Source organism: Coloeus monedula, assembly GCF_965178545.1.
Source record: "Coloeus monedula genome assembly, chromosome: Z".
NCBI classification, from domain to species: Eukaryota; Metazoa; Chordata; class Aves; order Passeriformes; family Corvidae; genus Coloeus; species Coloeus monedula.
In genome coordinates, this window is record NC_138822.1 from 29,600,365 (window position 1) to 29,618,606 (window position 18,242).

Genomic DNA, 18,242 nt, shown 5'->3' on the forward strand with positions numbered 1-18,242 from the left:
AAGTACAGAAAGTAATTGTAGTATGGAAGGCTAAGAATTAGGATTCCAGGGCTCTGATATTTGGTACCAACACTTGAAAAACTTGGGAAGGAATGCAGTTTAAAGGTAAACCAGTGAACTGCACTGTGAGGAGGACAACTTCTGAAAGGCATGAAATAGCCCAGTATTTTCCCACATTTTGATGAAAAACACCTGGGGTGTGACTTTTTGGGACGACTTAAAGGGTACTGCAAACAGGCAGGTCTGATCTCTGCACACTGGTGTGGGCTTTTTAAAGGAATGGCACACTGTTCCTTGTTCCACGTTTCCTTGTGCGTGTTTGTGTTGTCCTCCTGTGTAAAACTGACACTCTTGTGTGGTAAGGAGCTGAGTTACCTGAAAATCGGGTCGCTGTTACACGTGTTCATGCACTTCAGAATGGGAAGTCGCAGATCCAGCAATAACAGCATTGCTAGCAATACAGAAGTGGACACAAAAGTGTGGTGTCAGCTGTCTCCTCGCATGACGTGCTATTCATAGTCGTCTTTTGAAGTGGAAAATCTGGTCAGAATACCTGTGCCACTCTTTCAGGACGGCTGTGGACTGGGCTAGGCGCTTCAGACAGACAGAGGTTGTTGATCTGTTGGAATCCTACAGGTGAGCTGTAACTGCTTTGCAGAAGGAGTTGTGGTGAAAGGAAGTTTGAGGTTTGTGTTCTTTTAATCAGAACAGGTTTTAGCTTTTTATGCTTTAAAATCTGGGCTAAATAGCAATACCTTTTTTTTGAGAATAGGAATATTTCAAAAGCAAAGAACAAAAACGTTTGTAGTCAGTGTCATGTTGTTTAGGCTAGCACAACTTGCTGATTCTATACTATGAACCATTTTATCTTCACATGCTTATTTTGGAAACAAATCTGTCATGTGTTTTTATCTGTGTATTGTTGATACACAATAGACATAGTAAAGAAACTTTATCGAAGTAACGTGTACACTAGGCCATTCAAGAATGCTTCTTTGATTGACTTACAGCTATCAGAGTTGAGGTAGTGTTTTGTAAAGGTTACATTATTCTGATTTCTCTTCGTGTAGTTTCTGCTAGTGGGAAATTTTTGGAAAATACGTATCTTTTAAATATTTTTCCTTGAACTGATAAACGAGAAATGTCTTCAAACTTTCATTCACTTACGGTTGTGTCTCAATGAAGTTTAAGAAAACTAAAGTTAACACTGAAAATTGGAAGTTGCATGCTTTGTTGGGTTAACATTTAAGTCAGTGAACAGTACTAGTACTGTGATTCTCTTCTGCTACACTTAAAAATAAAAATTCAAGACCGGTGGTCATGTTGGTCTTGATCTAAGTTTGAGTTGATGGCTGAATGCAAACCTGAAGGGAACAGCCTTCTGCGTATTTTTTTATTACAGTGCTTCATTCGGATTTGGAAATCTGGATGAAAGTTCCCTGGTCCAAAAAAGTGGTAGTGACCTTAGTGCAGAGGACAGACAGAGAGCTACTGACAGCTTATCATCACAGCTTTGATGATGAAAAAGTGGATCTGGATCTGACCATGCACTTACTCCACAGCATCTGTCGTAGCTGCGATGCGGGTAGGTAAATACCCACACTCCCAGTGAATTGTTGTGGATTCAGCTTCTGATGAATCCTGCTCGCTCTTTGGAAATCCCCAAAAGTTAAAACCTTCCGAGTGCTGGTCTGCGTGGCGCTGACGTATGTTTGAATCTTCTGTTTAACTCTGCAAACCCACTTCCTTCTTTAGGAGCCATTTTAATATTTCTTCCTGGATATGATGAGATAGTGAGCCTGAGGGACCGCATTCTTTTTGATGACAAGAGGTTTGCTGATAACGCTCCCAGGTAAAACCTTTAGTTTCTGTGGCTTTCCATTGCTTCTTTAAAGGATCCTTGAAACGTGCTTTTTGTCTTGCATTAGATACCAAGTTTTCATGCTTCATTCGAGTGTGCAGACTTTGGATCAGAAAAAAGTGCTTGAAACTCCACCTTCTGGCGTCCGCAAGATCCCAAGTATCAGAGGGCTTGGTCAGATGCAACAGTGATCTATTTTGCCTTTGCTTCTACAGTTACTATAGTTTTGGTTGTTTGGTTGGTTTTTTCATTGCAGATTCTTTCTACTAATATTGCAGAAACCAGCGTAACAGTCAGTGATGTTGTATTTGTCATTGACTCGGGCAAGGTGAAAGAGGTACGGCTGCCTTAAATTGTCTTTGGGAAGTGAACTTCCTAGTGCCATTCTAAAACACACGGTGCATGAATTTTGGAGAGCTTTTTTTTTTAACTTATCAGTAGGCTGAGAGCTAGTGCCTGTCAGGCAACAGACCTCACTGAGAAGTTTCAACATCCATTTGTTCTATGACAAACACTGTAAATAGCTAGCTGTCTAAAAGCCCTGTAAAAACTAACGTAGGTTGAGGTGTTGATGGATCTTTCTTTTTTTTTGTAATTTGGTATTTCGGTTTGATTTTTAAAACAAGTCCTCCGTTTAGACCACCACCTTCTGAGACTTGGAGGACACTGGGAGTTCCTTTTGTCCTACTATTGTATCAAGTCCAAAAAGAACCCATTAAGCTTTTAAGCACTTTTTTGGGTGTGTTGCATGCCTATTCCTAAGTTACTTGTTCAAGAAAAGTGAGATAACATAACGAGGCAATTTAAGACCTAGTGTATGGCTTTGAAAATGGAGTTGGATTTCGTAGGAGGTACACACACCAAATTTCTGAAGTTCTTACAATACAGTTTCTTTTGGTAATTTTACATCAAATCTAGGAAAATAAGGAGGTAATTTCCAAGTGAGATAAAGAGGAAAACTTTATTTGGTATAATAATGTATTTTTGCTTGCTTTGTGATATCTCAGGACGCAGACCTGACATATCTTTTACTGACTTGCAATTACCTGTTGACTAGAAAAAGTTTAATTTTGAAAACTGTGTAGCACAAAGATACTGCAAAGGAGGTACCATCATAAATTCACGGGAAACTGAGACGATATCTTTGTGCCAGAAGCTGCTGTATATATTACTATGTCATACTTTTTAGAGAACTTCTGTTGGTAATCTAAATAACTAGTAACTTCTATTTCATGTGCCCTATTCAGTCTTGGGCTTATGTACCTTTCTTTGTTTTTATAGAAGTCTTTTGATACACTGAGCTGTGTTACAGTGCTAAAAATGGGGTGTATTTCAAAAGCCAGTGCTATCCAGAGAAAAGGCAGGTAATAAATGCCTCATAATGGTTCTTATTTCGCAGATCTCCACCGTCCTGTGTGTTAAGAATAAAGCACACAGCATAATAACTGTTTCTAGCCTAGTCCAGTGTCGTGTTGGACAATGGCCAGCACTCATTCTCTGCAGATGAGTAGGGGTCAGCATGTATTTCCTTGGAATCATTTCCCAAGTTGTAGAAAAGTGATGCTCAGGCATTTCCCAAAGGTCTAGGTTGTTTTCCACCCCATTAATTTTTAGCGGGGGGGGGGGGGGTCCCACGTGCAGGAGAGGCAGCCTGAGACACAACACGAACACCGATACGATTTGAGCATCGTGCTCCCGTTTTATTGTTTACCTTCACCAAGTTAGACTTTTTCAAAGTTCACGCCCCTTTCCCATGAGAAAGCCTCTAAGCAGCGGGGCAGCTGACCAGTGTATGCCTTTTCCCAAGGCTGTTCAAGGCTGCCGGCTAGCAGGTGCCTTGCAAGCCTATCTTCAGCCTGAGGCCCCGTCAGGGGTACTTCTGCAACAGCCCTGGGATGCTCAAGCTCTCCTGGGGTATCTCATGCCCCTGTTCCACAAGGAATTCCTCTACATTAATTTGTTCTCCTTCCTCTTCCTCCCACGTAGCACCAGCAGTCACAGTGTCCACCTGTTTTCACACCTTGTCTTTGGGCAGAGGACTGCCTATTTCACTTTCTCCAAACTATCCACGACTTAACAGGCCATGATCATATTCTTCCCAACACTGTGGGTGAGGGCTTGGAAGTTTTGTAGCAACAAATGCCCATCAATTGCCAGCAAATGCCCAAACAAATGTTTCATCAATTCTGTTGGCATTAAGCTTCAAGTATTTGTGTGTGAATGTGAGAATTTGCTGTCTCTGTCCCTTCAGTCACAAGCTGTTTAATCTTTATTCTACCTTTTACTCCAAGAGTAACTTGAGTTTGGGGGATGCGCAGGGAAGAAACGAAGTTCGCAGCTTAGATTCCTTACAGCAAAGGATGATTGAGATTTGGACTGGTCTTAGGTTAGCAAAAAACCCACAGCCTTTACTTAGATGAGCCTTGTTTTTGTTTCTCCAGATTTCTCAGTGTTGGGTTAAAATTACAATAAAAAATTTCCATGCCATCAAAAATAATCCACGCTTGGAAAACTCACACTCTGTGTGTGACTTACACTTAGCAACACCTTCTTCACAGAACTGCTTCTGCTTTTCCATTCTAAGTTTCTGTGTCTGTTTGCTGGCTTTTGGTTGGTTGGTTTTGTTTTTAGAAAAAAATCCTAATTTTCACAACTTCCCATACTTTATTTTCAAGGGCTGGGCGCTGTCAGCCTGGAGTCTGTTTTCGTCTCTTCAGCAGGCTCCGATTTCAGAATATGTTGGAATTTCAGTCTCCAGAACTTCTAAGAATGCCACTTCAGGTGCATGTTCAGTTTGAAATTGTAACTTCAAAAAATTTAATGTCATCAAACCATACTATTAATTGCAAAAAATCGTGTGTTGGGTTTGTTTCCAAGTCTTAGTAACCTTTTTTCTTCTGCCTTTGAACTTGCAGGAGATTTGTTTATACACAAAGCTTCTGGCTCCAATTAATTGTCCAGTTGTGGACTTCCTTATGAAAGCTCCTGATCCTCCGCCTGCTCTAACTGTCAGAAATGCTGTGCACATGCTTAAGGTCAGGAAAGGAATAGGTTTAGGTGGGAATTTCATTTGATTCCATATTTGTGGTGTAGCAGCCTATCTTACTGGCTTCTGTTTGTACTGAAGCTGTTTTTAATTACTTCAGGATGTTTTGAATTTTTGCTTATTACCTGTTTTCATTTTGTGTGTGGGGATGTGTTTTTCCATGTCGGGGAAGAGAGTGATTCAAAGTCGTCTCTGTTAATAGCTGGACTTGCTGTTTTAGTGTTTGGGAAGAAGTCTGGTTAATGCCCAGTATTCACATCCTTTCTGCTTTCACTGTAAACTGATTTAGTCCACTGTCCCTGTCCCCCTCTCCTTTGTTTGTTTGTTTATAAACAGACCATAGATGCCATGGACCCTTGGGAAGATCTCACTGAGCTTGGTTACCACCTCACTGAATTACCTGTAGAGCCACACCTGGGTAAAATGGTGTTGTATGCTGTTGTGCTGAAGTGCCTGGATCCTGTTCTGACCATTGCCTGTGCTCTTGCCGGCCAAGACCCTTTTGTGCTGCCCACGCTGGCCTCCCAAAAGCGTGCAGCCATGCTGTGCAGGAAGCGTTTTGCTGCAGGGACGTTCAGTGACCACATGGCCCTGCTCAGGGCTTTCCAGGTAGGATTTCAGTTCAGAGAGTACTCATCACAGGAGATCACCCATCAAGGCAAATAATGTACCAGTCTGCTTGGATGTAGAGTGGTGGATTGTGATTAAGGCCTTGGAGAAGACGTTATTTTTGCCTAGTGGCTTTCCTGTGTGTTGGACTCATCAATGTGTGAGGGAACACTTTCTGTGGTATGTTTTGTTGATGTTTCCAAACCTTACAAGATTGTGAGCGTTCCAGCCATGTGCCAACAGTGTGGCTCTTTACATCCTACTACACTGATAACTTCAAATCATGATCTTAATGTAATGATCTTTATTGAATTAATCATTTTAACTTGACGTAATGATCACTGGAGTGAACAGGTAAAGAGAATCTAATTCTTGAAATTAGAAAAAAAATCTAGTTTGATGCATTTACTTCCAGAGTGGGTTTTGCCTTCATTTTATTGACATAAATGTAATTTTTTTAAAATGCATTTTTTAGTTTTAGCTAGTCAAAGTGATAGGCAAATGTGAAAAACGTTTTCAGGCGTGGCAGAAGGCGCGCGCTGATGGCTGGGAGAGAGCCTTCTGTGAAAAGAACTTCCTATCCCAAGCCACGATGGAAATCATCGTAGGAATGAGAACACAGCTGCTTGGCCAGCTTAGAGCCTTGGGTAAACAGCTTGGAAGAAATTTTAACCTCGTTTTAAAGTCCAGCCTATAGAAATTGTAACAGAAATAATGTTCACTGGTGTCATTTTTCTTACTTAATTTGAATCAGACCTTCACGTACACGTTGATGCAGGGTATGGTGTAGATGAGGAAGTGTGGCTGATCTAACCGGAGGCATCCTCATCTCATCTCCACATGGCACTGCATTTCAGTGTTGAGATGAATTTCTTTGGGTCATTATGTTTTAGTAAATTATTCCCATAGGAAATGTCTTTGTATTGTAGAAAGTAATTGTATTCTGTGTTAGTGTGCAACCCCTTATCGGGAGGGATTTCAGTGTAATGGTTTCTTCTTGATGCTGTTAAGGTTGGCAGTGGTGAAAGATGCAACAAATTAGTAGTTTATTTCACCTTTGCTTTCAAATTCCTTTTGGGAACCAAACACAAGCTAACATGGCACCGTTTTGTCCTGTTCTTCTGACAGGTTTTGTGAGAGCCAGAGGAGGAGCTGCTATTAGAGATGTTAATACTAACTCTGAGAACTGGGCTGTAATTAAAGCTGCCTTAGTGGCTGGGATGTATCCCAATCTTGTGCACGTAGACAGAGAAAGCCTGGTGTTGACTGAACCAAAGGAGAAGAAAGTGCGATTTCATCCTACCTCTGTTCTTGGTCAATCTCAGTATAACAAGGTAAAATCACTTTGAATTTATAGCTCACAAAATAGAGCACTAGAATCTATCAGATGTTTTAGAAACGTCTTTTCCTAGTTGTCAGTACTTTAAAAGCAGCAAGGGCATTAAACACTGCAGCTTTAGAAAATACTTTTCCTACCAGTTGGTAGAATTGGAGTTGGTTCATTTTTCCATTGTTTCAATTAGTCCTTTCTCCAGATGGAACAAGGCAAAATGACAAAAAACCACCCCTAGTTGTAAAATTGTTGTAAAGATATAATCTCTTAAAAGCAAGAAGTTCTGCTCTGAAACTTTTCTTCTTTAACATCTCTTTTTAAAGCAAAGTATTTTGTTTCATGGTGGTAGGATAATTTGTGCATCTGGTTGAATTCTCTCATGCTTTTTTATTTGCATGTATATTTTTATTTTTATTTTTATATAGGTATATATTATATATGTATATAATTATATACGTATTTCTTCCTAAAGATACAGAATCACAGAAGGGTTTGGGTTGGAAGGGACCTTAAAGCTTATCTCGTTCCAGCCCCCTGCCGTGGGCAGGGACACCTTCCACTAGTCCAGGTTGCTCAGAGCCCCACGCAGCCTGGCCTTGAACACTGCCAGGTTGAGGCATCCACAATGTCTCTGGATAAAAAATGAGAAAGATGTTAAAATGTATGTTAACTACAGGTAGAGGGTATAATAGCCCAGTCTTACCTGCTCTTGCACAGGTTCCCCCAGCAGATGGACAAGCTGCAGCCATCCAGGCCCTCCCTACAGACTGGCTTATCTATGACGAAATGACGAGAGCTCGCAAGACAGCAAACGTCAGGTGCTGCTCTGTTGTGACACCTGTCACCGTGTCCCTCTTCTGTGGACCAGCCAGACTGCCAAGTAATGCCTTGCAGGCATCTTCAGCCTTCCGAGGTACACTGGAGTGTGGATTTGGAATGTTTCCATTGGCATGCACCAGTGTGTGATGTGCAAAGCTTCTTTTTCAGTCATTTTTAATGCATATGTTGGTGACTTCTGAAATAACAGTGTAATGATTCTTGTAGCTATTCAGGAATAGTTTGTAGGTTCTGTAACAAATGTCTCAGTTTTGGGATTCCTTACAGATCCATATCCATAATTGACACAGTTCTGGGGTCTCAGAAACTACAGTGCAGTTTGTAAGGAGAGAATGCAGCCACAATGTCTAATGATAATACTAGTACTGAGAAGTGTAGCATGTGTGTTCTTTTTCTCCAGACTGCTTTATTTGATACTTCAGACCAGATTATTCAAACTGAATAATTTAGAAACAATCAATGTGGCAAACAAGACATACTGCTTCTAGCTGACACATGCATTTTCAAGATATTTTCCACTGATGATTTCTAATGTCAATTAGCTGTGCTGTTAACTAGAAGTAATGGAGAATATATAGAAATTTCCTTTTTTTTCTTATTTAAATGGAGTGCTGTAGGAATGGAAGCAAAAATAACTGCTGCTATTTCTCATAGGTTGAATCAAACTGAAAGTCCAACTTATTTGTGAAGCTTTTCTGTCTTGCTTTTAAACTGTTGACCTTAGAATAGTGTTCATGCTGATTGAATTGCGCTCTAGGAAATAAGGATTCCTAATTAATAGCCATACGTATCTATAATTTTCTTTTTCTTACTAGGTCTTTATCTAGTAATCTAGTAAAAAAATCTGCTCTTTTACTAGGAAATAGAGCCACGTGTGGTTTTACAAACAGCTTCAGGCAACAGCTGGATTGTGGCTTGTGAATACTGGTGAAGGTACATGAGTTGAGTCAGACCACGTCAGTACAGGTTTTTACACAGTAGGATCTTCAGCAGGTCTGGCTACTTGATTGCTCCTATCTGGAGCAAAGACTCTGCAGTGTATTTGCAGAAAAGAAGAAGTAGTTTTACAACAGTTTACATTGTAAAGTCAGTTTTAGAAGGAAAAGGATTTATTGCTGGTAATGCGGTAGTGTTCAGGTTTTTGTATATAAGTAGAAATAATACAGAAATGCTAATGCACCTTTTCTCTTTAATTCAGGGGGAGGGGTATCTAACGATAGCAGTGACAGTGAGATGGAGGACAAAACAACTGCTGATCTGGCACTACTGAAGCTGGATGAATGGCTTCATCTCAAACTGGACCCTGAAGTACGTAAGAAATCACTCCTGTGTTTGCTTCATGTAGAAGGATTATAAAAAGATGTAAAAAGGTTTTTGTAACGTTTGAGTAGCCAGGAATTTTCTCTAAGAATGTCATGGTCCGTTGGGGTCTGTCAAACTAAGTACTCTGTGATTTAACCCATATTTCGTGAGCTCATCAAGAGTTAAAGGGCTTCAATCCCCTTTGGCCCAGAGCTGTCACATGAATTCACGTATTCAACGTGCAAGTCGCAAGGTTTTGTAACCTACCACCCATACCTTTCAAACCTTGTACCTATGAGCAAAAAGACAAAAAATAATTGGTCACCTAATCCAACAGTGAGAGTGCTCTTCCCTCTTCCTCCATCATGGGGTGTGGGTGTCTTGTCTCTCACATGAGGGAGCAGGAAAGCCTCAGCAGTCCAGATGCTGTTGGATCTGCTTCAGAAACTTTCTGGGCAATATGATGTTTTATGTGTCTGAACTTGGCAGTTTTGTCTGTTTCCACAAGTGAGCACATTCTGAAGAGGCTGCCAGACAAAAGATAAGGGCTGCAGGGGACAGCAGGCTGCAGGTGACAGTGGCTGCATAATGGCCCTTTTGCTCCTTCTGGCCTCCTGTCCTGCCTGTGTGGTGCTCCATCAGGCCACAGCATGAGCTGGGATAGCCAAAATCTGAGCAGGAGCTGAGAGAACAGCCACATTGGCATATTGTGTTTTTCTTTCTCTGGGAGCATAACCACAATCGGATCGAAAAAGGAGCACTTGAAGCTGGAGCTGCTGAAAGAAAGTTGCTATCAGATTTCGGAAGGAGAAATAAAAACCTCTTTGAAACAGAAGGCTTTAGGTCATTGAAGAGCTGTGGCTGTGGTAGGAGGTAGTTTATGGATCATGAAACCCTGGAACTTACCAGCTCTAATAATAATGCTGTCTGTCCTAGACATGTCCAGAAGAGTGATTTTTAAAAATTCTTTTTTCAATGGAAGCATTTCTGATAACATGGGAATTAGACTCTAGTCTTCTGAATTTAGTCATTGCGTTTGAGCAGAAGTCTGTGTAAGAAAAATGCCGCTTAGAGCTCTTTTCCCTCAGGTAGGACTGAAGAGTGCATGAGTACAGATTGATTTGATAGGAAGGGCATAAAGCATGAAAAAAGTGGGTTTTCTGGAAAGATAAAAAGGAAAAAAATTCTGTGGATTTACAATGCAATGTTAAGTTTAGTACAGAGCTAAAGGAAATGTTCCAAAAATTACCTTGCGTCCAAGGAGAAAAATGTAAATTAACATCTTACTTTAAGTAAGAGTTATTCCCCCTCCCCAAGACCTTGGTCTTGCCTTTCAGTTTGGACCTTGTTCTCACTGGAATGTGAGGTGCTGCCTGATAGGAAGGAGTAGGGTACTCTCACCTGCCTGATGTAATTTTCATCAGTCTGTAACAGAATTGGAATTCATTACGGGCTGCTGGGATGCTGTTGCAACTCAGGCAGAAGTGGCACAGTTTGTTCCTGCGTCGTATGCGAGCTCCTTCTAAACCGTGGTCTCAAGTTGATGAAACAACTGTAAGAGCAATTACAGCTGTTCTGAGTGCTGAAGAGCAGTCTGCAGGTCTGCAGCAGCCTTCAGGAATTGGCCAGAGACCGAGACCTGTGACTTGTGAAGAGCTTCCTTTGGCATCTACATGGAAGTCAACCAACAGTAGAAAAAGCTCAACAGAAACTGAATTCTCTGACTCCTCTAGTGCTGAAAAGTAAGATGTTGAGGTCTTCTAGACACTGTAGGTTGCAATTTATGTATGCAAGCATCACTTAAATTTCTGCTAGTAATAAGGAGGTGGAAATAGTGGCAGTACAGTTGAAAGGTGTGATACTGTCCTATGCTGCATTGTAGTTTCACTGAGAAGTATTTCATACATGGGCCTGCTGTTTGAGAGAGCAGTCAGGAATATTGTCCATGATTTGTGATCTTGGAGAAGTAGCAGATGAGGTTTAGCAGTAACATTAAAAAACAATGCATGACCGGTATGGGTTTTTAGTTAGTGTTTAATATGTGTTGTAGTTGCTGTAATACATGTGGTCATGCAGTAGGCTGACAGGTATGTACGTAAATTGTTCAGTGAGTGCTTGTGAAACTCAAGGCATGTCCTTTTTAGAGTTTCGGTGAAATCTACATCTCCTGCACTCCACCAGCCAAAGAAGTACAAAGAAAAAGACATTTTGCTCTCCAAACGATCCTCAGATGACAGATCAGCTCAGTCCTCAGTGAAGCCTGCAGACAGCAGTAGCTGTCCCAGCCCCTGTGCTAGTCCTTCTTCTCCAGTATCTGCAAAGGTAGAGTTCTCCAAAGTACCACCCTGCTCTTCGAAAGTAAAGGGATGTCTTGCTGATACCATTCTGCAACAATTAGGTATTTTACTGCTAAATTAGGAACCTGACTTAACTTTTCATTTGTAACAGCTGCATAATGCTTCCTTCTGGAACTTAAAATCTAGACTAAATATCCTTGTTACGCTAGTTTAATACAGCAAAGATGGTATTTGTGGACTGCTGAGGTAAAGCTATCCAAAGTAAAAAAATGAGATTGTTTTTTTTTTTAATAAATGGTGAAGGTGTATTAATTTTTTTCAACTAAATTAGTACATTGTACACACACTTCTGAAAGTTTTGGATTCTGCCTTTCTGTTTCTGTAACAGCATCCATTGATACAGATTCTCTTTAAATATTTTGTTATCTGTGTTACCTGCCTTATTATGACTGCTTGGGGGTTTTTGTGAGGGTTATTTTAACAAAGCACACATTTAACGAGCTTATTGTCATAATTGTCCCCGTATACTTGAATGGTAAACTGCAGTGATACTAAACAGATCACTGAAAGGAAACCTCATGGACTCGCTGGAGGATTTAGTAATTCCTCTTGAGTTTTTCAGCTTTTAGGTTGAGCCAGTGTAAAAGGAAGAAAACATGTTTCCCGAAGGTAGAAATGGGAGTGGTGTGCTGTAGGCTGCAGTCTAGGATGATTCATTTTGGTGCCATCTCAAGGCGTGTCAGACTTAAACAAATTGTAATTAATCACTAAGCTTTTTACTCCTATTCTGCTCTACTTGTTTTCGGCCCCTCACAGAGGAACTGTTGAGAAGTGCTATCAAAATGTAAAATAGACGTCAGATACATTTTAAAGCTGTTTCAGACAGGACCAGCTGATTTTACATTTCTTCTAGAAGCTGGAGGAGGAAGGGAGGAGCACAGTCAAGGATTTCCATGTTCGTGTGTGTAAAGCTTCAGAAATAAAGCCTGGTTTATTTTGTTGTCTTTATTAATTTAATTTATTTTTTCCAGGGTTGCAGATCTCCTTCACCAAGCCAAAATAGGCCAGTTCGGTACTTTATAATGAAAAGTAGCAACTTGCAAAACATTGATATTTCTCAACAGAAGGGAATATGGTCCACTACGCCAAGTAATGAAGGGAAACTGAATGGAGCCTTTTGGGAGAGCAGCCTGGTTTACTTAATATTTTCTGCTCAAGGGTCTGGATGCTTTCAGGTGAGTCCTAATCTAAAACTAAGTATTAGCAGCGGTTGGTGGTTTAGGAGGCTGCAGCAGATGACTGTGTGTAGTGTGGACAGCTTTGCTTATGACTCCTGGCCTTCTGAGAAGCAGAGCAGTGTGCAAATGTCTGTGCTTGCTGAAGAAAGAGCATTTAATTCTTCTCTGAAACATGCTCTTCTAGTTAGCTCAGTTTGTCCCTCGAAGGCGGAGACAGAATTGCCTCCAAACATCATGAGTCAGAATAATGTTTATACCCTACATTAATCCTCTAAAACAACAAAAAGCGCCCCAAAAATCCTGACAAAGTCAGGGATTGCTACTCTTTGCATGCCAAAGTGTGTATTGTAAGTGAGCAAGGAGTTACAGGCAAGTCATAGCTTTCTAAAGCCAGGAAACTCATACATTTCTTTATTAAAATCTTAATAAAAACTGGTTTTATTCACTTCCAGTTAGGAAGCTGGCCGTGATTCTTCCAGAGCTGTGTCTTGACTTCATGTTCAGTGAGATATATGTCAACAGTTTGTTGGTCAAATCTCTGGTCAGTTTGAAGTTAAAAACTTGACCTGGTAGTGCAAAGTTGCGCATTAGCTTTGAGCCAGCTAAATTCAGTTGTTCCAGGTAAAGAAAGGCCCACTTACTTCTTCATATATAAGCTCTTTGTAAAAATCAGCTGAACTGAAAATCTAAGGAACCAACCAAAACACAGCTGTCTTGGCAATACCACTGAAGGACTGCAGTGGCATACTGTGTACGATGATTTGGCAAACGCAGGTGTAATACTGGCAAGTAATTTTCAGCAAGCCAGTTGATACCGAAAATGGGCGGTTGCATTGGTGCTCTCAGGCAGGGAAGCGGGGGAGGGAAGACACGCCGACGTCAGGAGTGCAGGTGATTGACCTTGCCCTGCCCTTCCAGTTGTGACAGGGCACTGCACCCTCATGGGAATGTGGGATTAACTTCCCTATTAATCTTCTGTTGTCCCAACTGTCTCTTTCTAGTCCACATTTATTTTTTTTCCACTGTTCCTTTCATTAACTCTCATGTAAGTCTGCCTTGAGCTATGTAGGACTGCATGTCTTACAACAGCAGTGAGTGCTGCTAATTTACACAGTGAACTGCATCTTTTGGACTGCTACATCCTAACTGGCATCAATTCACCTGAATAGTTGATACGTTGTCTGTGGGGTTGGGTTCACTTCTGGTTTGGTTGGGGCGTGGGCAAATCAGGGTGTCCTGAAGTAAGTTAAATGCTATCTCGGGTTTGGGGTTCCTTTCATTTTCTTTCTGAATACTTGTCATGGTGGAATTTTGTCCAGCTTCACTAAAGAAGGAAATAAAAGCAACTTTGACTTCTTTCTTGGAAGAACAGCTACACTCTCCTGATTCTATGTGAAAGTTAATGTAGAGGGAACACGAGAAGGAACAAATGGATTTCTGCAAAAATAACCTACAGCTGACGAGGAATGTGAATGTCTAACGGACTATTCTGTACTGGAATATTCATCTTGATTTCCTTCTGCTTCAGGTGGTTTTGCAACAGCTTTTTAATCTGTTACGAAGCTCAAAAAACCTTCAGTGATAATTTTGTCATTGAGAGACATTCCTTACGGTCAAACCCTACAAGGCATATTTGAAGTGGAAAAAGAAGTGCTACCTCTAACTTTCTAGATGTAAAACATTTTGGAAGCTCCAGCTTCATGGTGGAGAGGGTGTTAATCACTTTGAAACTATTTTGAAAGTTTCACAGGAAGTTCAGTTATTTATCTCGTTCTGCCACAGACAGATGTGGTCCCATTATGTCTGTTCTTTCCATTTTTGTCCCAGGGGTTTGCTAGAATGGGTTCAGCAATTGGGCGTGAGAAAAGTCAAGACTGGGGATCTGCTGGTTTCGGAGGTGTGTTTAAGGTGGACTGGATCCGAAAAGAAAGCATTCCTTTTCAGTTTGCACACCATTTGCTCAACCCGTGGAATGACAGTAAGAAAGTACAGATAAGTAGAGATGGCCAGGTAATGTTACCCTCTTCTAAAGTTTTCTTTACTTGGTAGAACTGTGTATTTTTTATTGGCTTGTTCAGTTTATCGCCACTTGTTCGTGTGTCTGCTAATCTGAATCCCAGTTCATTGGTGCATTGTACCTTCAGCGAATGCAGAATTACCGCTGAAGTAATGGAGACATTTTGATAAGATCAAAACAGTTTCTTGCTTATGTGTTTAAAAAATTATTTAAAGGTGGATGCTTCCAAAAAGAAGTTGTTGGGGTTTTTTTGTAATTTAGTTCTGGAGGTTTGTGCCATGTTTGGTTGAGATGTATTCTCTTAGACAGTCTGTTACACCCAAATAAATGTTCATAATTAAAAGGTTTTTTCTGTAAAGCCTGAAGAGAATCCCGAGTTTTGAGGTAGAGTAAAGCTTAGGACCGTTCTCAAATCTGTTAAAGCTCTAACTGCAACTACAAAAAGCCAAAGAATTGGCACAGAATTTCTCTGTGGCAGTTTCTGCCCTCTCTCCATCCCCTCCCAAAACATCTTGATGACTCAAGAGCTAAAGCTTTTGTTTCACCTTCTCTTCTCCAAAACTCTCTCCAGTTGTAAGAAACTGGAGGAAAGAAGTACAAGGAAAGGACAGCCACTGTATTTCCTGTGACCTCTCTTTCCACATTCTCCACCACGCTTGATGGAATTCAACTTAAAAGATGTGGAAAATAATGATCTTGAGTTAGTAAGTGAGTGACCTGTGGGAGGTACAAAGTATCTGGTGCGTCTGTTCTTGTGTATGGAGGTAGTGTGTTCACTGGAATTATCTTTGTGAGAACTGACATCTCACTGGGAATGGAAACACCCCAAACACCCTCTAGGCTAGGGTGGCTTATGAAAGTTTTTATCTCCTGCTGAGCCCTAGTAAGAAAACCTTGCTCTGCTGGGAGTTCTAATGTTTGTCCCAATAGCAAAAGGGATGAGCTCTTGTAGAAGGTTTGAAAGCAATCACCGGCAACCTCACCTAATTCAGTAATAAATCGTTTCTGTATGCTCAATAGTAGCAGTGCAGATAACTTCCCGGATTTCCTGATCCTTTCTAGGAGCTGGAACCACAAGTTGGAGAGCAGTTGCTGCAGCTTTGGGACCATATTCCTTTGGCAGGAAAAAACCTGCCTGAGCGTGCCAAGTAGTATGGCAGAGGTAGTTACTCCTGCGTTGCTTCCTGGTTTTGTGGTAGAGGAAAAGCTGTCCACACACAGTGTATCATCACTGTCCAGTCTTTGTAGCTTGTGGAAGGACAGGTACACTTGGTACTAAATAGTCTATTCATTTTGATTTTTTTCCAGCTGGTTTAGGTTGTTGAAACATCAGCCACGAGAACCAGCAGCATGTCTACAGTAAAGATGAGGAAGAAGGCGGCGCAACAACCTCCTGACGTTCTTAGTCATGCTGTGCAGCTAGAAGTGGAAAAATAAGAGGGAATTGTGTTGTTTTCAGTGTTTCCTTGCCAGCCTGGTTTTTGGCTGAGTTGGTTTTTTTACAGTAGTGTGCAGCTGATACTTAAAAATACAGTGAAGTTCAAAACAAAGTTTGAAACAACGGACCCCTTGTAAGTTGTCTGTGGGTTTAAAATAGCATAGCAGACAGTTGAGATATGCAGTTTACAGTTAAAGCTTTCTCAGCCCAGTACAAGGTATGAGAATGTAAATGTTAATTAATCGGTCTTGCAGTTGAGTTAAAAAAATAATAACTCCAAATATGTTGAAAGGCTCCATAAGTGTTGGTTGAACTTCTGCATCCACAGTGCAAGAGAGAAGAATGTAGTCATACAAACACCTAAGCAGCTGGAGATGTGAATTTTGAAGTTATTTAAATGTAATTATTTTTAATTAAATTTATTTTATTTATTAATTATTTAATTGTTATTGGATTTGATTATTTTAATTAAATTTCATTTAAATAAAGAAGAAGGAGCATGAGACTTGTGAGATTGGGTGCGTCCACTGATGTTTCAATTATTTTTCACCTTTAAGATGGGACTCACACCTTGACAGGCTGAAACAGTCTTTCAGAGGCCTGCGGCCAAGTGGCACTTCAATAGTTCACTAACTTAGGCACTGGTAGAAGAGTTGTATTTCTTTAAAAGAATATAAAAAATAATTACCAGTACCATTTCCTTGATCATTTAACATAGTCTTCATGCTTGCTTTCAAGTTGTTTCTTCTTCTTCCATACCACTACTGTCTTGGTTTATTTGGCTTTTTCTTAGTCCTTAACGTACTGTACTGTAAGGCTGGTATAAATTCAGTGTGATCACTGTCAGCACTGTTTGTGGTCATTCTTTGGCTAAACCAAAACTTTTTTCTGCTGCTGAGCATCTACCTATTTTCTCATGTCTGTTCAGGATATTACCCTGTGCATCCATTTTGCCTTCTGTGTAGCGACCTCCATACATGAACCATCAGTTTTACCTTTGCCAGGACTAACTGGGTGCATGTAAGGCTCTACTGCCTAATACACTGTGTCTCAAGACAGTGCATGAGGCTCTTGCTGCCTTTTACAGTACTTCCAGGCCTGTGCCCACGCAGGAATGCGGGGCAGTAGTGCCTTGTACAGATCTACAGGGCCCTGTGCACTCCAGGGACAGAGATGGCCCAGAGAGGGAGCACAGGTGGGGTGTAATGTTTGGTTAACCAGCCCAGGTAGGACTTCTGCAGCTTGATGATAAAAAGGACAGTCCAGCCATGGAATTTGCATTCCACTAGGCCACTGGCCAGTCTAGAACACTTGAGTGGAGAAGAGATTGTACCCTCCTTGCCTGCCTGACAGAGACATGGTCATGGTAAGTCTTTGTATGGCCAGATGTTAGATCTAGCTCAGTCATGGTGAAGTACATGATACTATTATTATTATTACCCAAGTAACTGTGCTACTGATCTGTATTTTCTCATGCACTGTATTTAGAGGTGGACTGTTTATCCCTTAAGCTGTTGGTCTGGTGTCTGTAACCATCTCCTTTTAGCAGGGCTGCCTAAAGCCCTTTCACTCCAGTAGCACAAGTGGACTGCCACTTTCTGTGATGATACCAACAGCATCATCAGCCTGCAGAAGAACTCCAGCACTGCAGCATAGTTTTTAGACACCTCACCTGCCTGATCATGACTGAGTGTGATCATCGTACCTGAAGTGAAAACTAAAGCAGGAAGAAGGGCAAGGACCTGAACCTATCTGAAAAGTAATAGGGCAGCAACAGCCAGCAGTTCAACACAATCCTTGCATTGGTGATGACAAACGGGGGAAATGGCCTGTGACCATCCCCTCAGCAACAGTAAAAATCCCAGATTGGAGGTTGTTCTGTGTTAAAGAGTAAATTAAGTTCTTGCAAGCTAGACCCTTGTCCATAACTAGAGTGTGGAGGAAGGGAACATAAATAGGGTTCTGAAGGATAGTCAAGAGTTTTGCCAAGTTTGTTCATACATGAACAAAACTTGGCTGAGAAGTGCTGGTTCAGGACAACTCCAGTCATGTTCCTCAACACAGAAGGTACGAGCTTTGCCAGTGTCTCATGGGAAAATGCTGAGCTGTGCTGCCTCCTCAGGAACATATTCCTGCAAACAGGTAAAGGTGGCAAGCTGTTTAGTCATAGACTTTTTTGTTGTTGTTAAATACTGTGTAGCATGAAATTGCTAATCTGTCACAACTATTTGCTTCAGTATTTGCTTTCTTGCATTTTCTTTTTC

At 41.0% G+C, this 18,242-nt stretch overlaps 1 pseudogene across 1 annotated transcript in view; it reads left to right on the forward strand.

The window, feature by feature from the left end:
- Positions 1-15,692, forward strand: part of LOC309584717 (3'-5' RNA helicase YTHDC2-like) — a 29,159-nt pseudogene extending 13,467 nt beyond the window's left edge. The window contains exons 12-29 of the transcript in view: positions 571-636; positions 1,403-1,585; positions 1,756-1,852; positions 1,929-2,016; positions 2,118-2,198; positions 3,143-3,225; positions 4,537-4,642; positions 4,777-4,896; positions 5,244-5,516; positions 6,037-6,163; positions 6,645-6,850; positions 7,567-7,762; positions 8,885-8,994; positions 10,441-10,730; positions 11,133-11,310; positions 12,317-12,520; positions 14,351-14,533; positions 15,603-15,692. The product of the transcript in view is annotated as a 3'-5' RNA helicase YTHDC2-like (transcript). The remainder of the gene's footprint in view (positions 1-570; positions 637-1,402; positions 1,586-1,755; positions 1,853-1,928; positions 2,017-2,117; positions 2,199-3,142; positions 3,226-4,536; positions 4,643-4,776; positions 4,897-5,243; positions 5,517-6,036; positions 6,164-6,644; positions 6,851-7,566; positions 7,763-8,884; positions 8,995-10,440; positions 10,731-11,132; positions 11,311-12,316; positions 12,521-14,350; positions 14,534-15,602) is intronic.
- Positions 15,693-18,242: the final 2,550 nt, after the last annotated feature.